General features: G+C 44.1%; 1 protein-coding gene across 1 annotated transcript in view; it reads left to right on the forward strand.

Annotated features, from left to right (window-relative positions):
* Positions 1-26,375, forward strand: part of CUBN (cubilin) — a 1,794,835-nt gene that overhangs the window by 1,447,433 nt on the left and 321,027 nt on the right. The gene's annotated exons all lie outside the window — the stretch shown is intronic.

Consider the following 26,375-nt stretch of genomic DNA (forward strand, 5'->3'; position numbering starts at 1 on the left):
CACAAGCAGATTTCATGCACTTAAAGACACGCAGTACAACTGAAAACAGAACAGGTCAAAATGTTAACGTGTCAGCTCGCTCAGGCGAGTTATTAATCGGACTCCCGCTGCACCGTATATTGCAAAAATATCAGCCTTGCATTGTTATGTCGGTTTGAATGCATGCACCAACCTTCCTCACTGGTGCCTTCAAACAGGAACCTCTCCATTTTGAAAACTCGCGTTGCTCCGAACATTCAAAAATTGCAGCTTTGCAGTGTTTTTCATCAACGAGAAACACCCACAGCGCGCTACAGTGCTTAGTTTTCAACATACTTCCTAAACGGCATCCTCTGTTCGACGTTCGATGTTAACATTATGAGCGAAATATCTATACATTAATAAAGCAAATCGATATAATTTCAGCGACGTTAGATTACTCTTTTAATTTTCCGGCAACAATTTCACTTGTTACCATGCTGCATGTTTGGTAGGCCTCTGAAAACCTCAGAGTTCTGATGTGTCACGATACTCTCTGCATGCTTTATTACACGTTAGTACCCGGCGAGTGTCAATGAGCTTGTAACAAACAAGCTCATTGGCCCTCGACTTACCCGATGAGGAAGGAATGCCACAGGTGTCCCTCGCAGTTCCTTTGCATTCTGCCATCAGGCCGCCATGGAAAGGTGGAAGGAACTACTTCTCCCTGTTCCATGGCAGGCATTATTTTTTGTTTACTTTTTTTCATTCATTTTAATGGCCGCAATGGAACGGGAGAACGAACTATGTATAGTCCCTTCTCTCCTTCCATGGTGGGCATTTTCTTTGTTTACTATGTCTGCCGCAGAAAGTGAGAACTGTTTCCCAATCTGTGGGGGTCATATATATATGTTTTTATTTTTGGTTGCGAAGCGCAAAGCGTCTAGCAACTGAAAAACCACAATTAGTGCCGGGCTGGGCAACTAATGGCAATAAGCCCCTCACCGTGGCAGGGGGGCATTACCTGAAGCTCAGGCCTGTAAAAATGGGCACTGGGGGGCATTACCTGACATGGTAATACACCCCCCGACTCGGGACTTAATGCCTAATTGTCATCAGGTCGAGCATGTAACACCAGTTCCACCATTTTTCTGATCAAAATCTGAATCTCTAAAAATAAATTCTAGCAGTAAGCATCTATCCAGAGGAATCCATGGAAATCAAGTTTACATCCCCTGAACATCACGGCAAACCCTGAGTTTTGACATCATTGATCTGATTTGGTGTCCTCTTCGAACCCCTTCTCTGTTTATAAACTTTTCTTTTGGAAATTGCAATAGCAGATAAGAAAATGACAGTGCATAAAGGTCACTCTAATAACATTAGCATCTCATGTTGTCTCGGGTGAGCACCAATATATAATGCACTGCATCAAAGAGCAGAGATACTGTCAATAGCATTATCTCAGAAGCATTTCTAAATCTCCTGACAAATACCTAGCAAGTGGTCCCCATATAAGAGACAAATGTCTACTTCAGCCCATAGACTCACTCATGGCTATTTCTAATGCTGTGTTAAAATACTCGTGTGACCAGTGATTCATAGATTAAGGAGTGAAAGCCTTCCACTGTTTAGCTATTACAACCCTGGCTTAGTTTATAGCTGTATGCACCAAAGGTATATAACCTCTCAACGCCTCTTTAATGACTTGTGGAAGAATGAATATAATAACACCAGGAGTGCAAAATATTTCTTCCCAGACCGTAAAAACACATTTAGAAAGTGGTGCAGTTTACTGCAAGTAGCAAACATGTGGAGCTCGTGGGTCGAAGTGAGTTGCAAATTGAGCATGTTTCCGAATACCAAATGTTTACATTAGCAGGACTATCATAGATCTGCAGGATGACCTTGCAATGTTGGAGTTCCAGTCTTGGAAAAGGATGCACTCTCCAAACTAATTGCAGATTCCACATGTGTGTAAAGATCCTCATCCAATCCGTGCTCTCACTTGCTTTCACTTTCTAAACAAGAATCATTTTTAGAGATAGCCCCTGAGCGAATGAAATGAAATGAAATGATATTGTATATATATTGACTCGTACACAAGTGATCTCCTCATTCACCCAAAGCCTGAGCATAACGGATTCTCTCATTGTAGAAAGGTTCACCTGACTTAAGATCCTTCAAATCTAAATCAAAGCAAAAAAAAGTGAGTTCCATGGCAGAGGGTTCAAATGTTCTCAGAATCTGCTAATGTTTTTCCAATCATACGGAATGCTAAATGTAACCACAACCGACCTGTTTCTTCAGAGAACCCTTCAGGGTGGTCCCTTAGTCTTGTGCAGTGAAACACCTGTAGAATACTAAGGTTGATTGCTTAAGCATGCTACATTCTGCGCATCTATTTCCAAAGTCTTTAATTAGACACTCAAAAAGAAGCAGGGATGTCATTTCCCACCCTGCTAAATGAATACAGCTGCATCAGAGAAGAGAGAGTCAGATTTCCGGAAACCTTTTGATCCCATTTGCAGTTCCCACCCAACTGCACCTTCCCAGTTATGGCAAAGCAAACCCTGATGAGTTTTACAATGAATTAACATAATCCTTTTATGCCTAACTGGACATCCTGTCCATAAGACATTCACATTTATAGTATAATAAACCTGCAGCTACCTATTACTGATCCAGCATATCATTTATGCACAATTTAGATCTTTTGAAATGAAATGGAAAATTGAAGTGAACTACTGCATCAAGTTATAATGAAATCTGATGATTATTTGTTGTAGAATTGGTCTTTTTATATTTTTGTTATCTTCTTTTAAAAAAATGTAAATAATGGAATTGTTAATATTTGTATTTTATGTGTGTAAAAGTTGAATCGAATTACTAAACACTATAAAAAAATGTTTTAAAACGAATCAAGCTTTGAAATGCTGGAAAAGTTACATATATTTTGGAAGGATTTACATCTGGAAAATGATTTCCCTTTCAAGGTGGGAAAAGAGTAGGCATGTCAGACGAATGCATTTTTATTTTGAAATGGAGATATTTGTTGGAAATACAGATAAAGTTTAAAGCCATATTAACGGTTCTACATACAGGGCAACAAGCAAAGGTGAAAAGGGCCACCCCTGCCTTGTGGCCCAATTCATAGAAAAATACTGATAATAGTAAAATAATAGACAAATATGACATACGTAGCCCTCCTGCTGCAATATTAAATCTCTGTAGAATATATAGGCAACATGTTCATGCTATGTCGTAAGACCTCCCAGTTCACTCAGTTAAATGCATTTTCTATTTCTAAAAGAAATTGCAGAGTCAGCTGGGATCCTTGCCTGCCCGATACATCTATCAGGTGTCTAGCAATATAGTGTGTTCCTTGTTATCTTTGGAGTATATGAACCCATGTTGTTGCCTACCCACAAAACTGTTAATTTACCATGCTAGCTTACGGCTAGAACCACTTAACAGGCTCTGCTATCTGAGTTAACTAACGCAGGGCAATACAATGAGCAACATGGACTGACTTTGCTCTTTTTGGGGAAATCCAGTGCATTCGATTCTCTACAGGAGTTCCTAATCTAGTGCTTTAAAGTGCCTGTAAGGTGGCATAGAGCTTCTTCCAAATACCCTAAAAAACATTAAAACCATCTAGCCAGATGTTCAGAAGAGAAGTCTGAATATGCATGTGCACAGTTGTACACTTTTAACAACAGGTATCAAATCACGTGAACTGTATGTAAACAGGAAACCTGTTTGCATTCCTTTTGGATCTAAACAGGCTATTAGCTATATGTATGTAAAGATCCACTTCACAGCAAAGAGGCTAATATGTATGTAATGATATAGTAGTTATACTAGGATGATAGGAATTCAAGTTACTTTGCTAATCTTGAGATGTGGAGACGAGGATTCTAACTCTGATTTTAGAATTTGTCCCTAACATAATTATTGTAATTTTGAGGAAATCTCTTCATGTACGTTTGCAATATGTAGGATAATAAGCCCAGATATATGTGTTGTCCTCTTTTACTGTCTGAACAACATGTTCCTACGCCCTCTCCCCTCAGAAAATGAATTCCTGTACACCCTTTGTGGCTTAAGGAATATTAACTTTTTCTGATAGAGTTCCCTCTTCTGTCAAGGGTTTTGACCCATGTTGAATCAATAGACTGGGAAGATGTGGGGATGAGCTGTTGCCGCCCATTATTCTATCCCAGAACAAACTAAATCAATAGACTGGGTGGATGTGGGGATGAGCTGTCGGTGCCCACATTCATGCCAGAATCCAGGAGAACTGCGCAGTTTGCGCACACCAAAATGGTCACCTAATCTGCCACCCACCAGTGCAAAGAAAGGTGGTTCTGTTCAAAATCCATTTTTTTAATGTCAAAAATGTGCTAAAATCATGGGCACAAGACCACTCTAAAGATACAACCTTCTTGTGGGGGGTTCCACATCACCACTCTACTATAAGGATGCCATCAAAACAATGTTAAGCAAGGGTCCTGTACTATCAAGCAAAAGACCACTCTATTGAAATGCAGTAATTCAAGACAGATCCCAAAAATGGGTGCAGTACCAGCTTTGTCCACAAACCGGTGCTTGCGGTCTAAACTGTGACAGGGAAACTGTATTTAGGAGTTGCAAGAGGGGCAGGGACTTCAAAGCCTTTTGGTTAATTAAAAATCTTAGCCACCTGCTGTTCCCAGAGGCCAAGAGGCTGGGAAACCTTAACACCCCAGAGGCCCACCCCAGGAGGCAGGATATCACATGGCCCTTCTAAGTGAGAGGGAGGGGGTTTCTCCTTCAGCCTGGAGGAGAGAGACAATAGCCCCTTGCGGTTCAATGGGGTATGTTAATTTTGAGTGTGGACTGTAAACAGAGAGCTGCCTATGAGCAGAGACATGTGATCCCTGACCCACCCAGCTTCAAGGGGCAGGCCAGACTTGAGTGTGGATTCCTATTGCAGCAAATATATATTTTATAGAAACATTGATAACTTATTGTATCCAAATGACAGGAATGTACAACTTTGAGATTCTTAGTATGAAAAATGCCCTCATGATTTGAGTCCAAACTCCAATTTCTATGGTGTTCTAGGACCAAACCCTGCTATTTATTGATATTACAGACACCGGGTTTTTGCTAGAAACCTAGTAAATAGTTGGAATGTGTGTAGAAGGAGGGTGTATATTGGTGTAATTTTTGATACAGATTTAACATTGGTAAACCAATTAAAAACAAAATTAAGTTGTCATTTTTTAATGCAAGCCCCCAGGAAGATCAGAGTCGGACAAGCATGGACCATAAGGAATCTGTAATATGTACATGTAATTTCAACAAATTGTGTATCTAGGAAATATGTATTTGGGTCAGAAATAGATTTGTGTGCAATTTGACAAGGGGAGGTTCCTCTGACCATAAAACCTACAGCATCACTCTGACACTCCATTTCTTCTCCCCAATCAAGGGAGAGAGGAAAGCTTGGCCAATGATAAGTGAGAGGGGCAGGCTTAGCTAGGCACAGGCACACACCCATTTTCAAAACACATAAAAGGAACATTGAAACCCAGGTAGAGACATTCACTTTCCACTTTCTTGCGGGACGCTTTGCCGGGAGACTTCAGACTTCACATCCAGAGATCCAGACTTCAAATCCATCAATCTCCAGAGACCAGAAGTTAACTCCAGAATTTGTAGCAGAGAGGCCTGAATCCACAAGCTGAATCCTCTTTAGCAGGCCTCAAAACCAACCAAACTATTCAACAGCCGGGCGAGCTGTTTGAATTCTTTGCCAAGAACTTTTGCAAGAACCTCTAGCAGTATCCAGAAAGCAGTGCTGTATCCGGAACCAGAGAGAACCAGAGACCAGACGCTGTGAGCAGAACCGCCAGAAGTCCCGTTCAACCTGTTGACCAGATCCGTGACGAGGCCCATTCCTGTCCAGTACCCAGCTAGCACTGTGCCAAAACCTATCTCTTAGTGTAAAATAATCTAATTAAAACTATTTTAACCTATTTAGAACTACCTCATAGGAATCGTGTGTGTCATTCTGTCCTTTTCAAAGCTGAAAACTGTCATCTGTCAATCTGAGCTTGACTTTTTCTACCTTCACGAAATCATCCGTATCTCTTGAACCGTTTGTGCTAGGAGCGAAATTTATCTTAAAGCTAAGATTCAAGGCTTTCCAACGAACCTAGAACCGACTTGCTACTCCTTATAGGGCCTCCGTAATTACGCTCGACGCACGCGATTAAATTTTCCGCGATTTGACATTTTGCACAATTTCAGCCACGTGTAAAAATCAGCAGCTCCTTGCTTTCCTTTGCTAAAATTCGTTTTAACCTGCTAGTTACTCATAGAGCATTGCAAAAGTGAGCCTGAACTAATATAAACTAGATATCACCCACCCTGAACCTTTAGAGGGAATTAAAATAATTTTTAGCACATTTCTCACTTCATTCTCATCACATTCAAAGCATTGTGGGCCTGTGTTTCAAACTTCTACCTGTTTTCCTCTAAGCTTGCTGGGGGGGAACTGAATTTCATATTGTATTTGATTGCATTCCTGAGAACTGTGTGGTCTTCTTTCCATCTCCTTCTATGGCATAAAGGGGGGAGTGAATTGTCAAGGAAAAGTGATTACATTGTCTTTTGTTGAAGCCATATCAAGTTATTTTCTGTACTGCATTTCATTCATCATTGCGTTTCCTGGAACCATATAAAGAATTCTTTCCCACCTTATTCTTCTGTTCCTATTCATAAGTAAACAAGAACTGTGCTACTGTAGGATTACCTCTTGCTGATTACTGCTCATATTCACAAGTGTACTATCCATTATCAATGTATTTATAGAAGTGTGATATATATATATATATTGTTTAATTTTTCAAATAAACCTTCTAATTTGCAAAACAAGCCTACTTCTTGGCGCAGTGGGGTCAAGGGGGATTCTAAGAGAGGGGTGTTATACAAGGGTTCATCATCCAGATTATAACTTGCCATAAAAATACATAAATAAGGACTTCCCTTGTGCATCCCAGACAAGGCACTGACTTAGTGGGATTGCTTGATCGGAGTCACTTACAAAGTGGGGGCTCGTAGCCGGGGATTCTGGATTAGATTTACCACTTTTGCAGCTTAATACAGTGTGCCAACTGACGGGATACACATATCCGGTTAGATCACCACGCTGTGTTATGCTGTAAAGCACTCCTCAAAGGAACGCTCTAAGGAAACGGTTTGTTTTGCAAAATAAAATACAAACTTCTTTAAGTCAGGAAGGAAATCAAGTTCCAGAATGATGACCTTGGTAGATATGAAGATAGCTAGGGAGCACCTCTTACATAAACTGTATGTGAGAGGTGAATGGTCTGAACAGGACCAAAATGTATGGTTGCAGGCGATCACACAACAGGTCACTACAACTGGGTCAGATATCTGGAGAGATCAGGGTCCCTCACATGTGGCCCTGAGTGAACTATATATGACTCCTAAGGCCAAAGATGAACACAATAAGATTGCCAGGATAGCGGCATATTTGTATCTATATATGGGAGCCATGCAGGACAAATGTGCTGAAGGCCAAGATCTGGCAAATAGGCAGCTGATGGCATTAGAGAAGGCCCAATCTGACCTGGACTCTTCTGAGCAGAGGCTGCACAGGAGCCAGGAGTCAGAAGATGATAGGAGGATATGGATACCCTGCAACATGAAAAGACAGATCAGGATACCAGAATTCTGGCTTTGCAGAAGGAGCACCAAGACAGTTTGGACTCCTTACTGCAGAGCCAGAAAAAGCTGGAGCAACAGATCAATTTCAACAGGGCATGCACAGAGCAGGTAGCCACCCTGCAAATCCAACTAGACAGAGAGAAAGAGGAAAGCAATAAATTGATTTTGAAAGACCTGGATACCCAGGCAGAGTTTGATGAAGAATGCCAGAAAGCTGGTGCCTTTCAAAGGCAGAGGGACGACCTGGCGTCACAAATGCAGGCTCTTGGTCAGGAAAGGGATACCTTAGGCCAGGAAGTCTGCCATTTAAAAAGAAAAATTGAAGAAAATCACTTGGCCCTCCAGGGGCTGGGTGACATCCAAAAAGAGCATCAGGGCTTGCTAGATCACACCAGGAGGGTGGAGGAGGCTCTGGCAAGAAAGGAGCAGGCCAGTAGGGATGGGACTCAGGAGGTAACCCTCCTGCAGCAGAGACTGGCCCAGTACTCCAGGACCAATCAGGAGGCACAGAGAGAAAATGAGGCTCTCTGCCAGCACAATGATAGGCTCTAGCAACAGGTAGCCATGCAGGAGAGACTGGTTAGAGTCTAGTAAGGCCTTAACTGAGGAACTGAAAGCGCAGGCTCTTGCATTGCAACTGGGAGCAGGGGCTGATAGAGATGAGGTTCGCTTGGAAAGGGAAACGCCTGAGCATAACCTCAGGAGCCCTGGTACCAGAGGCCTTCATCTCTCCCAGTCCCTGGACTCTGCCACCCCCATGTCCCATGGCGCACATGAGCACAGGGCCTGTAACGCTCACCTGACTCCCACGGAGGCGCTGGCCTGGTTTGGATTGCTGTGGCCTCTTCTAGGGTGATGCGCAGGACTCGGAAGATGGCATGGACCGGACCCCCAAATCTGGCTTGTCTGGCTCGTAGAAATATCCTTCTGTGTGTGAAAAGGGAGTATTAACAATCTGCGGGATAATGCGTAGGCCTCCCACTCCCCTTCTCACCCTCCACGAAACCCTTCTGCAATTCCCTGTGAAGTCTCACCTTAGGGTCTGAAAGGACTAGCTCTCCATCCTGCTTCTGATGCAGGGGCGCGTTGTTATACAGTTACTTCACTGGATCTCGGATTGGTGAGAGTTCAAGTTTGCTTGACTTTTCCGGTAAGGTATCGTAAGAATTCTGTTGCAAGTTCAAGCTTTAAATAACCATTGTCTGTTTTCTCTATTTCAGGTGCTGAATGAAGATTCCGAGTTAGGGAATGGAACCGTTGAAGGAAAATTCTGGTGAGTTTTTGATGAGTGGTTCCTCTAGTGTTCTTGCATTAATGCACTAATGCTTGTGTCTTTTTCCCCTTAGGGGCCGGGGTTCGGAAATGCCGAAGAAACGGCGCCGACCCGAAGTGAAGAGGGATTGACCCAACAGGTAAGTCTTATGGTGGAAATTAAGCCTTTCTTATTCTCTTCCCTAGCTCACCTTTGTTCTTGTCTTTTTCTCCTTTAGGCGCTGAAATGCGGCGGAAGATCCAGATGGTCGCTGATGGGCAAGAAGGCGCCTAGTAAAGGTGAGTGGAATGCTGCGCTGCAGCGAGCTATGCGATGTGCTTTTAAAAATGAATGTCTTCCCTTTAGGATCGTCGGCGAGATGACTCTGGAATGCGGATTAAGCAGGTAATGTCTCTTCTTTCTCCTGTTCTCCTCTCTTCTACCCTTACAGGTGTTCCAGGATGCTGTCAGGCGTGGCTGGAGTCCGGATGCAGGAGCAGACACGGTGAGCGTCCAGCTGCTAGGTGCAGAACAACGCGAAGCATGAGTTGCTGCTTGGGCGTGGCTTAAATAGCCTTCAAAGTAGTTCCAGGTATGTATTCTTCCTCTAAGGTATGTATTCTTCCTCCGGCCACACCTGTTTGGTAAAGTAGTCCCATGGGTAAAATATTCCCATTCAGGCCTCTAGGTGGCCTGGATGTTGCAGCACGGTCTGCATCAGGTAAGTTCACACCAAGCACTTCTTAACACAAAGTCATCCTTTATGAGCCTGGCGCCTATGGCGCCTGGACTGTTGTCCAACATGAGCCTGGCGCCAAAGGCGCCAGGACTGAGTCCAAAGGGCCCCTACCTGGGGCCGCTGGGACTTCCCTCGGGAACATGATGTCTGCCTCTGGGGTTGCTGGGCCCGCTCTGGCTCCTTGGGGGTAAGCATCATGACAGGGCCATAGGGATGGCAGATTACCATCCAGCAAAAAGGATGGAGCTCATAGGCCAGTACCACCCAGGAATGGATGGGCGGGCATCCGGGAATGGGCACCTAAGGACAGTGCAATTTAGTGGGGAACCCCAGGAGAGTAGGCCCACTAGGGGCATCCTGAAAACCTCTGCCCAGTTAGGTCAGTGGGGGGGGGGTACCCATCAAATCCGGGTAGCAAGGAAGGATCTGAAGACTCCTCTGAGCATCACAGGACACAGGAGACCAGGTCCCCACATTCTGCCAGCTATTCCCAGGCTCGCAGAATCTGGGAAAACCTGGATCAGACGGGCACCTCTGGGAGCAGTGCTTCTGAATCAGAGGATGAATGGACCAGGGTTACCCGAACCAAAAAGGCCAATAAGGTGAAAAGGGCCTTGCTTAAGGACCCCTTAAAACAGATTAAGGCCATCAGGAGTGTCATCACGCCTTATCATAAGAACGCCAAGTATTCTGTTTGGGAACACTTGGAGCTCTATGAGCAAATGATGGAGACTTTCCATTTGAAGGACAGCAGTAGCTGCATCCAGTACGTCAAATGAACATTCTCCCCTGAATACTCCAGTTTCTTTGCGGGGCTGGAGGACCAAAACCATTCAAGATGGTCCACATATAGAGCAGCCATCTTGAAACATTTTTCTGTACATAGAAATCCCCAAGAGGCTCGCAAGGCAGCCTACAATTTGCAATGTGGGGAGGATCAGGCCCCACAAGAATTTTTGCAAGAATTGAAGCGTGCCTTTGCGCAGACCACCAGAAGGGTGCGCATGGACAGCAGAGAATTTCTTGAACACATTTTTCCATGCTCTTCCCAAGTACATAATGACCCAGCTCGTGAGAGATTTTCACGAGAAAAGATCTTTAGACTGGGTCATTGAGCAAGCCACCCAGATCTATGAGGTGCAGAAACCCATAGAAAATAAAAGTAATGCGCAGAAAAACCACAAAACCAACAGCACCCCTGCTGCTGCCAAGGTGGCAGAGGTAAAGGTTGCCCCCGTTTTAGATTTGGAGATGGAGGGGCCTAAAAACCTGCCTGCACCAAATAATTCACAGCCCAGAAGGCCCTCGGGCCAGTCACAGACAAGGAATCGAGGAGATAGTCCCACAAATGGGGTCCCCCGCTCCCCTGACTATGTAAGTCCCCGCTACAAGGGAAACCGACCAATCCTGGGTTATGTGGGGACTCCTCCAGCCCAAGGGGGGGGGGGATCCAGTCAAGCACCTAACCCAGAGAACTTCCCTCCAAACTTCCCACAGGAGGGCAGAAATTCACCAAACCCTGGGCCGAACATTTTCCCCAGGTATCCACAAGGATTCCAGCCCCAAACTCATCCATCCTTCTTTCCCCAATTCCCTGAGCCCAGACCACCTAATCCGGGAGAGGGGAGGCCAAGGGTGGAGGGGTACCCAAATCTTCCCAATCCGGGGTATTACCAGAGAAGGGATAGCTACCCTTCCCGGGATCAGCCCAGGGGAGAAAATAGAGCCCCGTATCAGCCTGAGCGGGTTTCACAACTTGAGCGCCAGGTCCAAAATATGGCATGGGATCTGGGTCACATACTGAGGGCTCAACAGAACCCTCAGATCAGCATGCCACCACAGAATGCCCCAAACTCTGGGCTTGGTGCTCCAGAACAATGACGGGGCAGCACCTCGATAACCCACTGGTTACCAGGGAGGAGGCACAAGGGGAAGGGGGGTGTAAAGTCTTGGAGGAAGCTTCCTTCCCAACTTGTAAACAGCCCCTGGAAAACCAGGAACTGGAAACAAAATCTCCTACCCCTGAAAGTCTGCCACCCAAGGAGCAGAGAGGAGGTAAGAGAAACAAAGGACCCAAACAGACCCACTTTGTGGAGGAGGTACAGGTCTTCCCATTTGAGGGAGAGGGATCCTCAGAGGATCCTGGGAAAAGGATCTTCTCCTTCAGAGATGGGGGAACTCCTCCCAAGGAAAAATGGGTCCCAAGAGATTCCAATCCAGACTGGGTAGATGTGGGGATTGAGCTATCGCTGCCCATCATCCTATCCCAGAACCAACAAAACCAAAAACCGCTGGTTCAAACCCATCCTGGTGACTGCCTCCCAAAAGGCAGGGGCGGCCCAGAACCGGAACCAGGGGAACCTAAAACTGAATCAACAGACTGGGTAGATGTGGGGATTGAGCTGTCGCCGCCCATCATTCTATCCCAGATCCAACAATACCAAAATCCCATGGGTCAATCCCATCCTGATGACTGCCTCCAAAAAGGGGGGGGCGGCCCAGAACCCGAAACAATTTCCAGTTGCCAACTTTTTCTTTCAGATTCCCCAGGCTCTCCACAGAATTCTGCCCAAATCTCTTCGCTAGCAATGTCCAAAACCAGGAAATTCGCCCACCAGTTGTCCAAATATATGCATTATCTGTGCCCCCTTGAGGAGAAGGAGGGAAGATACTATGCCCCGGTACAAGTACAGGGGCAGGGTACAATTTGGCACTGGTGGACACTGGATCCCAAGCTACCCTTCTGTCCAAAAGGGCCTTTGATGAACTAAATGCAGGAAGGGGGGAGAATTACCGTATTCCTCTCACCTCTCTTCCTGGACAACTGCAGAACTTTGATGGGAAGGAAATTCCTGTCGAGGGGACTGCAGATTTGGAAATCAAAATTGGGGGACACAAGGTGAAACACCCGGTCATAGTAGTGACTCCAGAGGGCACCCCTTGTTTACTAGGGAACGACCTCCTGAGATGGTTGTCACCCTTAATGGATTGTGTAAACAAGGTCCTCTGGACCCAGACTAGCCGACCAATAAAATTAAAACAGAGTGTCAACCATGTTAGTTTAAATGGCACCTGCCACATGGATGAACAAAAATCTGACCAAGTAGAATTTCACTTCCAGAACAACCAAATTCCAGACGTGACAGTAATAGCAGTAGGACAACAGACTGGTTATGGGGGGTCCTCTCTATTTCTGAAAATCAACCTTCCTTCCAGTTTAAGGTGGTATTCCACACTGGAAGGAAACACTCTGAAATTCTTTACCAATCCACATTCAGACACTCCCACTCCTATAGTCCAGAAAGATGTGAAATCAGCTCTGAGCCTGGCTGATATTCACCAAATTGGAGAGCAGTTGTTCATCCCTGTTCAGTTAAATGATGGGAAGGACTCTGTTCTCGCTCGAGTGTTTGTGAACAACGGTAAGAGCTTCATCAGCGAAGCCATGTTCCACCAACTCTCAAAAGATCCAGCCATTCCCACATTCAAACTGATAGACAAATGGGAAATGGATCTGGAAACACCCAATTCCAAACATCTCCTGCCAAGCAGGTGTTTGCTCAAAATCTCCATTGGCAACAAGAGCATAGTCCATAATTGTTGGGTCGTGCGAGACGTCACTGCCGCCTTTTACTTAGGCAGTGACATTCTCAATCGCTTCGCCATTAGTTTGGACCTAATAAACTTCAAAGCTTGGTCCCGATTAGCGGATAATCCCATGGGCTTTGATGATCAAGAAAAAGCATTTAGGTCAGCTCAATTGCTACCTTATGCAGTTGAAATTCAGCTTAAAGAGGAAGTCACCATCCCAGAAAGGACCCGACAATTCTCCCTGGAAGTGAAAGTTAAAAGAGGACAAAAATTGAAAAACCCTGATGCTTATATTCATCTAAATGCTTCTCTCTAACAGCAAGGGTTAGGGGTAAACCCAACACCATTAGTCAACATAGAACATGACACCATTCCAATAGAGGTGGATAACAGCGACTTAAAGAGTATCACTCTAGCCGCAGGCACCATTATTGGAATGGCGGTTGATGACCGACATTTCTCCATTGATTTAGGAAATGAACTGTTAGGACAAATCCCCAAGGACTGTTTTGACAGTGACAGTGATGACAATACAACACCAGACAGGAGTTTCACCCGGCATGGGGGGAACTTCCTGGTGTACACTTCTTGCCCTTATGGTAAGGAAGATGTGACTTGTGACTTCAGAAGGGATGAGGTGATTTTCCAGGTCAATGAGGGCTGCCTTTTCCACCTGAAGCCTCCAGTCCAAATCAGCACTCTGACCAGGGACATCTCCACCCAGCTGGAGGAGGCCGCTGAGATAGCCAAACCAGAAGTCTTTCCAGGCTTCAGGCAGATGGTGGAAGAGAGAGTCAACCTAGCTGATGCCTGTGTGACTCTGGAACAGAAGCAAAAGTTGAAACAAGTTTTCTTGGATTTCCAAGATCTCTTTGCGGTAGACTCATATGACTGTGGTCGGACCGACATCCACACCACAATAATTCCCACAGACCCTGGAATGACTCCAGTGTTTGTGAAGCAATATCGTTTGCCTCTCGCATCCATGGAGTCCCTTACTGAAATAATTAAGAACCTTGAGTCCCGGGGAATAATACGTCCAGTACACAGCACCTTCAATAATCCGGTGCTGGGAATATTGAAGCCAAACGGCCAGTGGAGACTCTGTGCCGACCTTAGGGAGCTCAACAAACGGGTCCATACTTCCCGATGGCCTCTGCCCTACATTGACAAAGGCCTGGCCCAGATTCAGGGGTCACAGGTATTCACAGCAATAGACCTGACCAATGGATACTGGACCGTGCCTGTCAGTAGGGAGGACCAATACAAACTGGCTTTTACCTTTGGGGCCAGCAGTACACATGGACCCGGACTCCCTTCGGATACCTCAACTCCAACAATGAATTCAACATTTTCCTACATAAGGCCATGCCCGACCTGGGCGCGAGGGGTAACCTGGCTTATGTAGATGATGTCCTCATCAAAAGTTCCTCTGTGGAGGAACACATAGTGGAGATCCGTTATGTTCTGACACAGTTGAGGGCCGCCGGAGCAAAACTTTCCTTTCAGAAAGCACAGGGTGTAGAACCCGTGTTAATGTCTTGGGGCATGAGATTACTCCTCGGGGTCTCTGTCCCCAAGAAAAGAAAGTGGAAGCACTCCAGAAACTGAAGGATCCCACAACTCTGCGGGAACTAAGGAGCCTCCTTGGACTGACTAATTACAGCAGAAAGTTCATTGAGGGCTACGCAGAGATCACTAGTCCCCTGATTCATCTCCTGAAGGGGGGGTCAAGTGGGAATGGGGTCCAGAACAATCCGAGGCAGTAGACAACTCAAGAGAAGCCTCTCACAAGCGCCTTGCCTAGTTTACCCTGTCAGAAACAAGGAGTTCTTCCTGGAGACAGGATTTTCTAATACGTGCTTGACGGCAGTATTATACCAAAAGCATGACAAGGTCAATAAAGTAATCTCCTATGCGAGCAAAACTTTATCCTCTGTGGAGGAAAAATTCAACGATTGTGAGAAGGCACTCCTGGCAACAGTGTGGGCATTGAAGAATTACCGCCCATTTATCCAGGGGGAACACATCATAGTGGAGACTCCACACCAGCCTCTGCAATATCTCCGAAGTGACAGAATCCGGGCCGGAAATGTGAGTAATTCCCGAATTACTTCCTGGATTCTGTCAATGCAAGGCTTTCCTGTGGAGGTCAGGTATGGCCAAAACAAGAAGAGGCCCCTCGCGCAAGGTCTGGCTGACTTGCATGATTGTGCCAGAGAAAACTGTCACGAGGACGAAACTCTAAAAATCAAGGACAACATGGAGGCATACCTTAATTCCCCACACAAAGTATTTGAAGAAGACAAGTGTGAGGGAATGCCCACTGTCTATGTGGATGGATGCTCTTACCATGTTGACGACAATGGGGAGAAAGAACAGGTGGCCGGCGTAGGGAATGCATGGGTGAAAGAGTTTGCAGAACCCTCCGCTGGATACAAAATTGGTCCCTGAAGTAGTCAGGTGGCAGAGTTGATGGCTGTGCATCAGGCCATCCTCACGGCTGTCCAACATCAACTCCACGAACTGGTCATAATCACAGATTCGGATTATGTACGGAACGGGTTGGAGCACCTGGTTAATTGGAAAACCAGAGGCATGTTATGTGCTAATAACAAACCCCTGAAACATGGGAAGTTAATCCAAAATATTGATTATCTGGTCACATCGAATGGGATGACCGTCTACTGGAAAAAGATCAAGGGTCATTCCAAAGTAGAGGGACCAGACAAAACTGGAAATGACTTAGCTGATCAGCTGGCCAAAACCGGGGCCATCCAAGGGGATCTAATAGAAATAGAGTCCCTGTTGGGGGACATCCAGGTCACTGCTATCACTAGGTCCCAGACAAATTCTCACAATGATCTCTCAACTGCACAATGGAGTAAGGAGACCCCTGATGCTGATTTGATTACAGCTCAGAAGGGGGATCCAATAATTGGTAAGTTTTACCAACACAATGAGGACCCTGAGAACTTTCCCCTGACGGATACCGATTACATTGGGAAGGAGGACCTAAGAGTGTTGATGAAATGTCCAAAAAGGTTCCGAATCCAAGACGGTTTGTTGATAAGGAAATCCCAAGCTGGCCATGATCAGTGGGTGGTCCCTACCTCATTCAGATGCCTGATGTTAAGTCACGCTCATGATGCGGCCACCGCCGGTCATAGGGGGTTTCACACAACACTGGAAATCTTAAGAGAGGTTGCATACTGGCCACACATGGGGCAGGACCTCGACCAATACTTGAAGGGGTGTCTTGTGTGTGCACAATTTCAGCCATAATCCCTCACACACCGTGCGCCTCTCCAAAAGACGGGGATGACACTGCCATGGTCAGATTTGCAAATCGACTTTGTAGGCCCTGTAATTCGCTCGTCTAGAGGAAGCCAGTACATGTTGACCGTTACATGCTTGTTTACCAAGTGGGTGGAATGTCTCCTGGCTCCAAACTGCAAGGCAGAAACAGCAGCTGCCCTGATGATTAACCACATCTTTTCCTGTTTTGGTCTACCTCAAAGGATTGAGTCAGACAGGGTAGCCACTTCACCAGTGAAGTAATGACAAAGATGTGGGAGATACTGGGTGTCAAAAGAAAGCTACATATTGCTTACAGGCCAGCTTCTTCTGGTGCAGTAGAACGCTATAACCGGACCATTGTGAGCATATTAAAAAAGTTTGTGGCAGATTCTGGGCCAAGTTGGGATATCCGATTACCTCTGGTCCTAATGGCCATCAGATCTACCCCTTCATCTGCAACCAAAATGTCACCATTTGAGTTGATGACTGGACACAAGATGGTGCTTCCCCAGCATTTGCTCTACAGGACCCAAGAGCAAACGTTGATAAATGCCTCCACAACTCATGAGTATGTGGAGAATTTAAGGAAACACCTCCAACATGCTTTTGCCTATGCTCAGCGGAATCTAGAAAGATCAGCTGATAGCATGAAGACCCACTACGACCTGAAAACCACCAGGAAAGTATACGAGGTGGGGGACCAGGTCTATCTATACAATTTCCAAAGAAACCAGGCCAAACAGCGAACATTTTTGCCTACCTGGAAGGGACAGTTTGAAATTATAGACAAAATCTCCCCTTTAGCCTACAAGATCCGTATCCCCAAAGGTAGTTTGGCGGAAGGGGAAGACAGGTGGGTCCATATTAATCAGCTAAAGTGTTGCCATCCCAAGCACACTCTGCAACAACTGGAGGAGTCCTCTGCAATACCAGAGGGGACCGCTCCAGATTAATTCAGTTCCCATCCTAAAATATCCCACATATAGTCTCTAAAATATTATGATTTGAAAAAAAAAATGTTTCATATTATATCTTGTTTCTCAAAATAAGAATGCTATGTCTCTTGAGTTATAAAATGTACATGCCGCCCCACTAGATCAATAGTGGTGGAAAAATGTCTATGAATAGGTATTGCCGCTTTTGCTTTATCATCCTAGGAGAGAGGAAACCATGGAGACTGACCAAGGAGGACCGGGAGCAGAGAACCGAGGGGCCCGGGGTACCGCCCAATATTCCCATCAGGACAGGCGAGGAGAACCGATCGATCCAACCGGATGGAGGAAAAGATGCTGAACTGTGCCACCTACGGAATTGGAAGAAGATGATGTGGACATACCAGCGCGTGGATCAAAAAATCCTTTGCACCCGACTCCCCCTCGACTAGAAATCAAAGCGCAGTTGGGCGGGGGGGCTTGTCAATGGTTTTGACCCATGTTGAATCAATAGACTGGGTAGATGTGGGGATGAGCTGTCGCCACCCATTATTCTATCCCAGAACAAACTAAATCAATAGACTGGGTGGATGTGGGGAGCTGTCGCCGCCCACATTCACGCCAGAATCCAGGAGAACTGAGCAGTTTGCGGACACCAAAATGGTCACCTAATCTGCCACCCACCATTGCAAAGAAAGGTGGTTCTGTTCAAAATCCGTTTTTTTTAATGTCAAAAAGTTGCTGAAATCATGGGCACAAGACCACTCTAAAGATACAACCTTCTTGTGGGGGGTTCCACATCACCACTCTACTGTAAGGATGCCATCAAAACAATGTTAAGCAAGGGTCCTATACTATCAATCAAAAGACCACTCTATTGAAATGCAGTAATTCAAGACAGATCGCAAAAATGGGTGCAGTACCAGCTTTGTCCACAAACCGGCGCTAGCGGTCTAAACTCTGACAGGGAAACTTTATTTAGGAGTTGCAAGAGGGGCAGGGACTTCAAAGCCTGTTGGTTAATTAAAAATCTTAGCCACCTGCTGTTCCCAGAGGCCAAGAGGCTGGGAAACCTTAACACCCCAGAGGCCCATCTCAGGAGGCAGGATATCACATGGCCCTTCTAAGTGAGAGGGAGGGGGTTTCCCCTTCAGCCTGGAGGATAGAGACAATAGCCCCTTGCGGTTCAATGGGGTATGTTAATTTTGAGTGTGGACTGTAAACAGAGAGCTGCCTGTGAGCAGAGACATGTGATCCCTGACCCACCCAGCTTCAAGGGGCGGGCCAGACTTGAGTGTGGATTCCTATTGCAGCAAATATATATTTTATAGAAACATTGATAACTTATTGTAACCAAATGACAGGAATGTACAACTTTGAGATTCTTAGTATGAAAAATGCCCTCACGATTTGAGTCCAAACTCCAATTTCTACGATGTTCTAGGACCAAACCCCACTATTTATTGAAATTACAGACACCGGGTTTATGCTAGAAACCTAGTAAATAGCTGGAATGTGTGTAGAAGGAGGGTGTACATTGGTGTAATTTTTTATACAGATTTAACATTGGTAAACCAATTAAAAATGAAATTAAGTTGTCATTTTTTAATGCAAGCCCCCAGGAAGATCAGAGTCGGACAAGCATGGACCATAAAGAATCTGTAATATGTACGTGTAATTTCAACAAATTGTGTATCTAGGAAATATGTATTTGGGTCAGAAATAGATTTGTGTGCAATTTGACAAGGGGAGGTTCCTCTGACCATAAAACCTACAGCATCACTCTGACACTCCATTTCTTCCCCCCAATCAAGGGAGAGAGGAAAGCTTGGCCAATGATAAGTGAGAGGGACAGGCTTAGCTAGGCCCAGACACACACCCATTTTCAAAACACATAAAAGGAACATTTAAACCCAGGTAGAGACATTCACTTCCCACTTTCTTCCGGGACGCTTTGCCGGGAGACTTCAGACTTCACATCCAGAGATCCAGACTTCAAATCCATCAATCTCCAGAGACCAGAAATTAACTCCAGAATTTGTAGCAGAGAGGCCTGAATCCACAAGCTGAATCCTCTTCAGCAGGCCTCAAAACCAACCAAACTATTCAACAGCCGGGCGAGCTGTTTGAATGCTTTGCCAAGAACTTTTGCAAGAACCTGTAGCAGTATCCAGAAAGTAGTGCTGTATCCGGAACCAGAGAGAACCAGAGACCAGACGCTGTGAGCAGAACCGCCAGAAGTCCCGTTCAACCTGTTGACCAGATCCGTGACGAGGCCCATTCCTGTCCAAAATCTAGTGTGAGTACCCAGCTAGCACTGTGCCAAACCAAACCAATCTCTTTGTGTAAAATAATCTAATTAAAACTATTTTAACCTATTCAGAACTACCTCATAGGAATCGTGTGTGTCATTCTGTCCTTTTTAAAGCTGAAAACTGTCATCTGTCATTCTGAGCTTGACTTTTTCTTTTGAGAATCTACCTTCACAAAATCATCCGTATCTCTTGAACTGTTTGTGCTAGGAGCGAAATTTATCTTAAAGCTAAGATTCGAGGCTTTCCAACGAACCTAGAACCGACTTGCTACTCCTTATAGGGCCTCCGTAATTACGCTCGACGCACGTGATTAAATTTGCTGCGATTTGACATTTTGCACAATTTCAGCCACGTGTAAAAATCAGCAGCTCCTTGCTTTACTTTGCTAAAATTCGTTTTAACCTGCTAGCATTGCTAAAGTGAGCCTGAACTAATATAAACCAGATATCACCCACCCTGAACCTCTAGAGGGAATTAAAAGCATTTTTAGCACATTTCTCACTTCATTGTCATCACATTCAAAGCATGTTGGGCCTGTGTTTCAAACTTCTACCTGTTTTCCTCTAAGCTTGCTGGGGGGGAACTGAATCTTGTATTGTATTTGATTGCATTCCTGAGAACTGTGTGCTCTTCTTTCCATCTCCTTCTATGGCATAAAGGGGGGGAGTGAATTGTCAAGGAAAAGTGGTTACATTGTCTTTTGTTGAAGCCATATCAAGTTATTTTCTGTACTGCATTTCATTCATCATTGCGTTTCCTTGAACCATATAAAGCATTCTTTCCCACCTTATTCTTCTGCTCCGATTCATAAGTAACCAAGAACTGTGCTACTGTAGGATTACCTTTTGCTGATTACTGCTCATATTCACAAGTGTACTATCCATTATCAATGTATTTATAGAAGTGTGATATATATATATATATATATATGTATATATTGTTTAATTTTTCAAATAAACCTTTTAAATTTGCAAAACAAGCCTACTTCTTGGCTCAGTGGGGCCAAGGGGGATTCTAAGAGAGGGGTGTTATACAAGGGTTCATCATCCAGATTATAACTTGCCATAAAAATACATAAATAAGGGCTTCCCTTGGGAATCCCAGACAAGGCACTGACTTAGTGGGATTGCTTGATCAGAGTCACTTACACTTCTTCACACCCTCATGCAACTGAGCACCCTGAGATATCTGCTGAGCATACAGCATCCATTGACTTTGACTAATGGTTTCTAAGCTAAAGGTCAATGTGAACACTGGAAACATCTATTTGCTAAACGTAATTTAAGACTCAGAATGCAGACCAAAATCACTTCTTAACACCAGTGTTTCTAGTTTAATTCCACAATGTTCTCTCTTTTTCTGAGTAAAACAAATTAATATTTGCCTCTTACATTAATATGGTTTATAGTCATAATGTCGACAACAAAAATGTCGACAGTCAAAAAGTCGAAAAAAAATGTCGAAAAAAAAATGTCGACTTTTTTTTTTAATGCATTTTTTTTCAAAATGGGGGGGTTCCCCCCCCCAGCCCCCCTTTTTTTTGATTTTTTTTTTATTTTTCCCTTTTTTTTTACTCCCGAACCCCTAAAATAAATATATAATTAAAAAAAACGAAAGTCGACATTTTTTTTTTTCGACATTATTTTGTCGACATTTTTGTCTGTCGACATTTTTTTTTCGACATTATGACTCCCCACCCATTAATACAGATGGCCTATACATCTTGGCTACAGAATGCAGTTTACATCTCTAATTTCTTTTTTGCGGTGTATTAGCATTTATAAATGTTTAAAATGAACAACATATAGAAATGTTTCTTTATAATGTTCATACCCAGAATAGTATAGTAGACTTTTCGTAGCGTTTCCAAATAAACATATCAGCATTGTATAAGTAATTTTAATAGCATATGCACAATGTGTATACAATACTTTATGGTTTATTGTATGTGTTCTAATCAGACAAAAACAACGTTTCTGTGGTACTGTTCCTTCCATAGAAGTAGCATGGAAACTGAAATGCTACAGTCCCTAACTTGTGTGTGCCACAAAATCAAGTGATAAAACATATCCACGCTTTATTTAATAAAAATCCAAGAGAAGAGATTGATGTATTGAACTTACAAATAGAGAGGATAAAGAAAAACAAAGGAATACAGAAAGAGAAAGAGAGAGTGTGGGAATGGAGAATATTCCAGAAGAGATCATACCCGAATAATATTTGGAAAGGTATTGACTGTGACGGAGAGATAGCCAAACTCAGATGTAGATTATTAGCAAATTATGTGATGTTATTTAACAAATATTTATAAGGTGTAACTCTTAGTCCTAAAAACAGCATTAATTTAACATACTGCAATCTAGTGCTAGTGGCCAGGCCCCATAAACGTTGCTTAGTGTTGCAAGTTGAAGATGGTATATTAAACTGAATACATGCATTATTCTGCTTCAGTGACGATCGTTTGTATTGGGAAATGTTAGCACATTATGTGACATACCTCTGGTGGTTAATAGAAAATTGTGACTTGTTCCCCTTGTCAGCTGTTTGTTGCTTTGTTTTTTTAATTGTGGCTTTAGATGCTTCTTTGTTTGGTTCATCAACCACAGAAGGTGGGAGGTAGCTTATTGGAACAAATACCTGCCCGACATATATCTTATCGATCGGGGAAAGCCTCAAGTAGGCGTAAGGAAGCTGTGTTCCTCTGCCTATCCCACACTCATACAGCTCAGACACAAGCAGCTGTGTTTTGGAGGCACTTCCTTCGATACCCAGGCTCTGTTGCTGTGGAACCTACTTCATGGACATAGACGCATGGCTGAAAATCTGGTGCTTTTTAAGATGGAGATAAAAACCTACCTGTTCAACCCTAACCCAGGCTGAACCTTGTTTTCTCTTTTGTCCCCGCTGTCAGCCCCCTGCTCCTCTCCCTGTTTGTTTTTTGTGCGCTCTGAGGCCCATGGGCGTGTGGCACGTTAGAAAAATTGAAATAAATAAAATAAATATATAAATAAATAAAATAAGTGATTAGAATCATATAGCTGTAACACCACTCCACAGCCTAATTCCCAGTCCAACTTCCTCCAGTTACCTTGAATTGGAAGGCAGGTTCAAAAGTGAAATGTGAGGCGTATTTGATGAACTGTTATTACCCCATCAAAAACCAGCCTCAATCCAAAGCAGAATATCAAGGACAATCACTGCATCCCATATGGCCAGTACAGTATAACTCCACTTTATCAAACTTTAGAGCAATTATCATTTTCCACAGTTCACATCCACCTCCCTCTTTCACTACATAGAGCTTTTTTACTGTCTCTCAGGGCATCAACCCATCACCCCAGCCACTACTCAATCGTCCCGTCTTTAATATTTCCTTATTAAAAATAGTACTCCATGTTCTCTGATATCCATGCTCTTAACACCCTCCTCATCCTGCATTGACGTCCAAGAGGAATACGTTGGTGCAAGACTGTCAATTACCTTGGTGACTGAAAAGGCTCCAATGGCAAAGCCATCTTTCAATAAGGGGATGCTGTTTATGTGGGTATGTATCTTGACTTGTACCTTTCACCAATAGTGCACCAGCTGCAATTATGGGGAACTACCCAAGGACAGGATAGATTGCTCATGCTTTTATCAATTATGTTGGTTGGAATGTGTTGATGACCTTTGGTTGACTTTTATTTGGTCGCCGCACGAAATTGTGCCTGCTTGCACGCGGTGCCAATTCTGGAAGACTTTACTCAATGTTTGCCTCTTTCCCCGTGATTTGGAATGGGAGGTTGTGTATTTTTTCAGTAAATTGTGATTTTTCCAGAAGCAGAGAGATTTTCTGCATGGATAATCCATTGCACTCAGTATGCATATGAATGCTACTCTCCTGACCTTATGCCCAGTTGGTAGATTCAACGCAACTGTGTAGTGTTTCAGACGATCATTTGTCAAAATTGAAGCACGCAAAAAAAATAAAACACCAAAAACCATTTTCACATTTCTTGGAAGGAGTGTGTAAGTGCTCTTCAGGTGATGGTGCCCTGTGCCCCATGCACAACTTGTAGAAGAAGATTAAAAGTACCAACACACTTCATATACTATCTTTTATATGAGATGATGATATAAAAAAATGCTTAACTTTATAAGCAGAGTCACCCGTGGCTGCGTTCACATCTGTGACTGTGGGATATATCTGGGACAGCTAGCAGATTATACAGCAAAGCCATCTCGCTGGCCAACATCCCTGCTCTGAGGTACATGTTTTACATCCATTGCATAGCGTGGAGGTATAGTTACCCGTTCTCAGGATTCTAGATTTATCTTTGGTGATTCATTTCTAGATGTAAGATTTGTTTACAGAGGAATCTGGGCAGCATTTATTGATAGTGTTTTCCTTGGTTAATTCCATGATTGATTATGCTAATTTGCTACATGTGTGTGCCAGTTACAACCACTCCATCGGGTACAGAAGGGGGTGATTCAGCTGGCTCTTTACTTGAGGAAAAAACACAAATCTCTGCTTCTCTGGAAAAGCATTGCATCACATTTTAGGTTATGTGCCTTTTTTTGTAAGTACTTGCATGGGTTGCCCTCGCCTGCCTGAAAGCAAAGATCAGGCCATATGGGCCCACTGAGACACTACGCTTGTCAATCCCATCCGCTGCCTATGATCAACTTCCTGCTTGAAGCATTATGTCGATTGAAGGTTGCCCAAAGATGATCGGGATGGTGTCCTGAACTTGAAATCCTCATCCCTATGAGATTTACCCAACCTCCCAATCCTCTGACATTTGTGGAAGGTGACAAAAATGCTTCTATTCTGTTGAGTTCCAGCAATGTTTTTTTCTCTGTGTTATGAATGTCTTTCTATTATTATTATTATTATTATTATTGTATGTATTGAGCGCAGGAAGCAATGGAGCGCTTGCAATCATAGGGGGAAGAACACGGTGAGGGAAGCAGAGAAAAAGGCAGCAGGGAGTTAACAGAGGAGGGCGAGGATAGGCAATTGGCAGCATGGGATCTACAAGCGATTAGGGGAGGCGACAGTGGGGAGCAGATCACCAAGTCTCCGGTGGGCTGGGGAGTGCACAGTGTGTGGACCTAGGAGTTAAGGAGGAGCCATTTCTTGGTAGCAAGCTCTTTAGCTCTTTCCTGAAATTTAGTAGTGAAAGGACAAGTCTGGTGTTGACGGCAAGGAGGTTCCAGAGTCTTGGAGCGTACACACAGAGAAGCCCTTTCTTCTGGTTTTTCCCTTCCTGCACAGTTGAAGTTCAAGTTTGCACATTTCCTTAAATATGGTGGATTGCGGACCTCCGCAGATACCAAATTTCTCACCGAGGTAGCTTGGGGACGTCATGATGACAGCCCTGCAGATAATGCAACAGGATTTGAAGATGATGCGCGCTTGCACCTCAATGCAATGCTGAGGCAATATGGAATGGGTTTGGATTCCATATTGTTGAATACTATTTCGGGAGAATTGAAATGTGCATAAAATTAACCTGGTTAAGAGCAGACTGGAATTATACACTGCCAAGACTCTCTGGCTATGCACGTGCACAAACGCAATAGGTGTAGGGCCGGAGTTTCTCCAACAGTGACCTCGACACTATGACAATATTGACAGACCTGTGATTCTGCATATGGCAGCACAGTATGCTATTACTACTGGCTTTACTGCTTTTCCTCACGTTTATTTCTATGTTAATGTGTGCCATCTGCCCCAAATGTTTTTCCGATCCCAGATATTGTCATTAGACTTTTTTCGTCAAAAAAGTTCAATTAAACTATTGCCTGTGTTTCTCGTTAAGAGTTTACAGATGCACTTGCGCATATGAAAGTGAGCATTACTGGCCACTTAACAGCTTTGAAAGATCACTTCCTGTGTTTTTCTTCTTGCAATGACTTTTTTCCATGAGGATTGGCATTCAACACGCAATCCTGGCAGCAATGCGTTGAAGGCATTTTGGCAGAGATGTCATGGAACCAGGTGTGAGATGTGTCACTTCAGCACCCCAAACTAAGACCTCTGACATTGCAAAGTTGATGTTTGTCACGGAATTCCACAAAGGGAAGTACCTGGGGCCAGAATACAGAAACTTTGCACCGGAAGTGCAAAGTTTGCATGGTATTAGCACTAGGGCAAAGTTTGCCCTATTTTTAAAGACACTTGGGCATATTCAAAAACCATTCCATCTCGCCAAGTGCACTTTGGCATGGTATAAGCACCAGGGCAAAAATTGCCCTAGTGCAAAAAGATATATTTTCAATACATTTTTGCACCAGGACAAAGGTTGCCCTACTGCTAATACCAATACGTATTAGCACTAGGGAAAACTTTGCCCTGTTACAAAAATGTATTGAAAACGTATCTTTTGTGCACACGGGCAATGTTTGCCTTTGTGTTTATAACGTGCCAAACTGCACTTGTCATAGGACGAAGGTTTTATAACATGTCCCAGTGTTTTAAAAAATAGGGCAAACTTTGCCCTAGTGATAATAGCGTGCAACTTTGCACTTACACCGGTGCAAAGTTTCTGTAATCTGGC

Source organism: Ambystoma mexicanum, chromosome 2q, assembly GCF_040938575.1.
Source record: "Ambystoma mexicanum isolate Mex_15411 chromosome 2q, UKY_AmexF1_1, whole genome shotgun sequence".
Taxonomy (NCBI): domain Eukaryota; kingdom Metazoa; phylum Chordata; class Amphibia; order Caudata; family Ambystomatidae; genus Ambystoma; species Ambystoma mexicanum.